The sequence below is a fragment of the Arvicola amphibius genome, chromosome 10, assembly GCF_903992535.2.
Source record: "Arvicola amphibius chromosome 10, mArvAmp1.2, whole genome shotgun sequence".
Taxonomy (NCBI): domain Eukaryota; kingdom Metazoa; phylum Chordata; class Mammalia; order Rodentia; family Cricetidae; genus Arvicola; species Arvicola amphibius.
The window spans coordinates 107,519,790-107,526,483 of NC_052056.1; positions in this window are offsets into that span (position 1 = coordinate 107,519,790).

Sequence of the window (6,694 nt, forward strand, 5' to 3'; positions counted from 1 at the left end):
CACCTGCTGGCGCCGTGTCTAAGGGGCTTCTCTTGAAAACAGGAGGCTATGCTTCACGTGGGTTTTGGGCATGTTGGTGTGCCAAGGGAAATTTTCATTTGGAGATCAGTTCTACAGAGATGAAGAGAAAAGCCTCTCTCTAAACATTTTGATAAGACTGTCCTCCCACCTGGCCTAAGCCAGTCCGCAGGAGAGAACATTGCTGCTTAGTGCTCTCGTTCATACACAGATGTACGGGGCTGTCTTCCTCCACATCCAGACAACCCCAGCCTCTCGGGTGTCTGCAAAAAATATTTTAACAGTGTGTCACCTGTGATCAGAAATACTTAATGAAGTGCTCAGATAATCCTATGGTGGCAAGCCACAAAGAAGGCTTTTTTCTGATCTAGATAGGAGGACCCAGGTGCTGTGGGTGCAACTTTCATGGGTACTTTGTACCCCACTGTCTGTAACGCCTGAGGACCGGTGGTTAGAAGGAGGCGAAGTCTCCGTTTCAGCCCCGAGGCCTCGCCCAGTTCCCGCATTACTTACAGATCAATGTTCTCCAGTGGAAGGGGCTGGGGAGACAGCTCGGTGGTTAGAGGACCAGCTGCTCTTGCAGGGACCCTGGTTCAGTTCCCAGCACCCACATGGTGGCTCACAACCATCTGTAACTCCAGTTCTAGGGGACCTGATGCCCTTCCTGGCCTCTGAGGGCACTATATGAGTACTGTACACACACACACAGACACACACACACAGTTAAGTACTCAAAATAAAATACAATTTAAAAAATTAAAGAATGCCAAGTCACTTATGAAATGAATTCTCATGATTTACTTTATTTAACAATATAGCCACAAAACTATTACAATAGATGATGTGTATGAAAACATTATGTGACATTACACGTATCTCCCATGTTGTTTTCCAAATCCAGTGTGCATTTTTACACTTGCACATCTCTGCTCCGAGAAACTAAGTTGGTGTCTGTGGTGTCACGGCACAGTACTGAAGCGAAGCTCTCGTGAGATCCAGGGATCCTGCAGGCGTCCACACTGAGAAAACCCAAGACTCCTTTCAAGAATGAGATTTGCCAGGGCTCTGTCCCCAACCCACCAGCTCCTGTCTCTGAGTGGCACTGGAGTGTGCATTTTTAAACAACTTAATATAGCCGGCCTTGTGCTTGCTGTGTCTGAAACCATCTGTTATTGTTTGAATGTGACGTGTCCCACAGGCTCGTGTGTCTGAACACTTCGTCCCCAGATGGTGACAGTGTTCTTGAAGTTTGTGGAAAATGTGGGATGAACCAAACCAAATGGAAGTAGGAAAAGACAGGGCTTAAGGATCTATGGTGAACCCGTGCTCCTTCCCTCTCCCTTCCTCTGGATAGCAAAAGCCGTGGATGTGGCCAGCTGTGTCAGATTCCTGCCACCATACTCTCTTCCCATAAAAGATGTTCTCCTTTCTCAAATGTTATAGAAAAACAAAAACAAAAACAAAATCCTTTCGTTCTTTAATTTGACTTTGTCAGGTATCTTTTGTTGTTGTTGTTGTTTTTCGAGACAGGGTTTCTCTGTAGCTTTGGAGTCTGTCCTGGAACTAGCTCTTGTAGACCAGGCTGGTCTTGAACTCACAGAGATCCGCCTGTCTCTGCCTCCCGAGTGCTGGGATTAAAGGCGTGCGCCACCACCGCCCGGCTATTTGTCAGGTATCTTGTCACAAGAAGGGGAACCATTACCCCATCCATCAGGCTTCTTGTCCCAAATATTCTTCTAAGCCCCTTAGCCCTCATTCACTGTGGCAGTTTGAATAGGAATGGCCCCCATAGACTCATGTGTCTGAATGCTTGGCCCATAGTGAGTGAAATTATTAGGAGGCGTGGCCTTGTTGGAGGAAGTGTGTTGCTGTGGGGGCGGGCTTTGAGGTCTATAGTGCTCAAGCCCAGTGTGGTACACAATCTCCTTCTGATGTCTGTAGATCAAGATGTAGAACTCTCAGCTCCTTCTCCAGCACTGTGTCTGCCTGCACGCTGTCATGCTTCCTATCATGACGATAAGGGACTGAACCTCTGAACTGTAAGCCAGCCCCAATTAAATGTTTTCCTTTATAAGAGTTACGGTGGTCATGGTGTCTCTCCACAGCCATAGAAACCCTGACCAAGGCACTGACTGTCAGTCACCACAGCCTCCATCATATGGTCACAGAGGTGAGTGTACACAGTCATGTGACCCGGCCATTCTTTTAGGCATCATTGTTCATTGAGTATTGATTATGTGCCAGTCCAACAATGTGGGGAGAATTCCTGTAAGTAACGAGCGTTGGATAAACACATGGTCTGACTTCAAGTGACAGGGAGTCCAGAGAAGAAAGGTGAGAGGCAGTGGGGGGATGGGGTGGGGTTCCCTTAGCTGCCCTGTGGCATCAGAAAAGGCCACCTGAGGAAGGGCCTGCTGGCAGATGGTGAATCTATGAGAAGAGCCGGAATTAGGTGGACCAGAGCATCACGCTGGGGTTCTGTGGGAGGAGCAACATGAAGACCAGTGGACCAGAGCATCACGCTGGGGTTCTGTGGGAGGAGCAACATGAAGACCAGTGTGGCTGAAGCCAAAACTAAATTGAGAGCATCTGTGGTGAGCAGTAAGATTGAAAGGGTAAAAGGTCTCCCCACAAAGAGGCCAGGGACTGGTTAGAGTGGCTGCCAGTTCTAACCACGCCTTTAGAGAAGAGCTACTGGAAATACTTCTCAAAAATGTTCCATAAAATAGAGAGGGAGCACACACTGCTCAACAGATTCTAGGAAGGTAGTTGTTACTCTAATGCCAAAACCAAATAGCAACAACAACAAACCAAAACAAGTTATAGACCTATTCTGTTGAAAAGCAAAGACACAAAAATTCCTAGTCAGCTCTTGCAAACCGAGTTCAGGAGCACATTTAGATCATACGTGATAGCCAAACTGGTTTCCTTCCAGGAGTGCAAGGATAGTTCAACATAAATAAATGTCACACAACAATTAGACTTAAGGACAGAAAACACATGATCTTCTCAAGAGATGTAGAACAAGCCCTTGATAAGATTCATCTCACCTTTTCATAATAAAAACTTTGAAGCTATGAACAGAAGAAACGTATCTCAACATAAAAAGACTATATATGACAAACCTGTAGAGAATGGAGAAAAACAACGAAAACATTTCTTGTAAAACTGGCACTATCATAAGTGTCTTAATTATCGGTCTATTGTTCCGATACCACGACCAGGGTGACTCTTCTCAAAGAAAGCATTCAGTTGGGGGCTGGCTTACAGTTTCCGAGGGTTAGTCCATTATTAATCATGGTGGGGAGTATGGTGACAAGCAGGCAGCTGGGTGGTGCTGAAGAAGTGACTGAGAGCTTTACATCCTGATCCACAGGCAGCAGGTAGAGACAGACACTAAGCCTGGTACTGACTTTTTAAAACCTCAAAGCCCACCCCCAACAAAATATCCCCTCCAACAAGGACACACCTCCTCCACAAAGACACATCTCCTCCAACAAGGACACACCTCCTCCAACAAGGACACACCTCCTCTACAAGTACACACCTCCTCCACAAATACACACCTCCTCCACAAAGACACACCTCCTCCAACAAGGACACACCTCCTCCACAAGGACACACCTCCACAAGGACACACCTCCTCGTCCTTCCCAACAGTCCATTGTCTGAGGACTAAGCATGCAGATATATAAGCCTGTGGGCCACTCTCGTACTAATCACCATAACCAGTGTGCCCACTCTCTTCATCTTTATATAACATAGTGTTAGAAATCCTAACTAGGGCATTAAAACAAGAGAAAGAAATAAAAGAGATAAAAGTGGGAAACCATAAAGTCAAAGTATTCCTATTTGTAGATGAAATGGCCCTACACTTAAAAGATCTAAAGTCTTCATCAGAAAATGTTTAGAACCAATACATATTTTAAGCAAAGTAACTAGATACAGAGTCAACATATAAAAATCAATGGACTTTCTGTTGTAAAAAAAGAACCTCAAATTTGCAGAAAGAACTCAGTAAAATAAAAAAAATCAGCACAAATCAAAATTAAAATCAGTAAAATAAAAACTTCATTAAATACTTAAGAAAGAAACTAATCAAGGAAGTTGAAGGCCTATACAATTAAACTTTAAACTGGGGCTGGAGAGGTGGCTCAGTTGTTAAGAGCACTGCCTACTCTTCCAGAGGACCCGGGTTCAATTCCCAGCACACACATGACAGTACACAACTGTCTGTAACTCCAGTTCTAGAGGATCCGACACCTTCACACAGACATACATGAAGGCAAAACACCAGCACACATAAAATAAAAATAAATAAATCATTAAAACTTTAAACCACTGAAGGAAGAAATTGAGAAAGACGCTAAAGATTAAAAGATGTCCCATGGTCACAGATCCACAGACTTGATACAGAGAACGTGCCTCAATTACCCAAAGCAAGTCACAGCTCCAGTGTAGTCCCCATCGAAATCCCAACAGTACTCTCCAAAGAAAAAATGGGGGCCAGGAGACCCCAAAATTGAAACAAAAGCACAGAAGGCTCTGAGTAGCCAAAGTCATCTTGAACAGGAAGTAATGCTATTGGCATCATGACGCTTGATCCCAAACTATATTACAGCCATAAGGACGAAAACATGGCACTACACCACACATGCACACGCACACGCACACACACACGCAGAGAGAGAGAAAGAGACAGAGACAGAGACAGAGAGACAGAGAGACAGAGAGACAGAGAGACAGAGAGAGACAGAGAGAGACAGAGACACATACACACACACACACACACACAGCACGCACGCACGACCAACAGGACAGGACAGAGGACCAGAAAGGAAGCTGTAGTTTGCTTTAGAAGAAAGAGCCTCTTCAACAAATGGTGCTGAGAGACAAGTAAAATAAAGACACTAAGATCCACTAAGATCAAAAGCAAACTCCAAATGAACCAGAGTGCTATGAAAAAAAAAAATACAAAAACACTAACGACTCAGACATAGGCAAGGACTTTCTGAAAAGAACTCTAATAGTGCAGGAACTAATCGCAAGAACTGACCAACGGGACTCTCGCAATTCCAGAGCTTCTCGCAGGGCCAGCGAGACAGCTCAGTGAGTGCTTTTGTGCTGTTTTCCCAAGCCCAAGGCGCCGAACTCAGTCTTCAGAAGCCACATAAAGTAGAAAGAAGACTGACTCCACAGGTGTGCCATAGCACACCCACACACACGCCCACTCACACACACTCACACTCATAGTAATAACAATTAGTTAGAAGATCCACAGCCCAGAGAATGGGAGAAAAAAAAATCTGCTAACATATATATCTAATAGGATATTAGTATCTGGAGTTCATAATGAAATAAAAAATTAAACACACACACAAAACAATCAATAAATGGGCTGCCTGACAGCAGAAAAGACTGTTCTCGGGGGACTAAAAACAAGTGGCCAGGAGATAATTGAAGTGATGTTCAGTATCCTTGGTCATCAGGGAAATACAAATTAAAACTGCCTTGAAGTCGGGTGTGGTAACCTACACCTTTAAAAACAAACAAAACTGTGGCGAGGTACCTCTCACCCTCTGCAGAAGGTCCAGCATTGAGAAAGAAAGAAAAGGACAAATGCTGGCAAGGATTTAGAGAAGAGGGAACCCCAGCTTTGTCTGGTGGGTGTATAAACCGGAGAGTGCACTGTGGAAACCAGTAGGGAGGTTTCCTAAACGCTAAAAATAAGGCTAGCACATGACCAGCAACACCGCTCCTGGGTTCATCCGTGAAGGACCCCAAGTCACCGTCCCACAAAGTATCTGCACACCCATGTTTATTGATGTGCTGTTATTCATGGTAATGAAGACACAGCCAGCTGTCCATCAACAGATAAGCAGATTGAGAAAATGCAGTCCGTATACATGGTGGAATTTTATTAAGGTTTAAAAGATGAAACTGTCATATTTGAAGGAACGTGGATTCAACTGGAGCAAAATAAGCCAACTCTTATATAGCATGTGTTCTCTCTGATACATGGGATATAGGGTGTGTGTGTGTGTGTGTGTGTGTGTAGTCAGATTTTTCTTTGGACAGTTCACAAATAACCACACGGAGACATTATTGATTATGGAAGTTCAGCCGATAGCTGAGACTTGTTTCTAACTAGCTCTTATAACTTAAATTAACCCGTTTCTATTCATTTACTTTCTGTCTTGTGGTTTTATTACCTCACCTCTGTATTGACCATCCTGCTTGCTCTGCATCTCCTGACATTTCTGCCTTCTTCCCAGCATCCTCTCTGCCCCCAAAATCCTGCATAGCTATTGGCCGTTCAGCTTTTTATTAAACCAATCAAAATGACACATTCACAGTAAACAAAAAGTTTATTCCACAAGTGTGTGTGTGTGTGTGTGTGTGTGTGTCTAAGACAGAGAGAGAAAGAAATGAAAATATATGTGAGATTATGAGGGGCAAAGAGATCTAAAGGAAGGGCAAACAGTAAACAAGAGGGGACAATGGGATATATGTGACACGAAATCAGAAGGGAGACTTTTTAGGAGGAAGGAAGCCAACAAGGACAAAGAAATGGCAGAGGATGGAGGTATGGGATTAAAACCAAAGTATGGTGATATATATGGATGAAAATTCCACAAAGAAACCCATTTCTATGTAAGCTAACTGGGATAGCTAG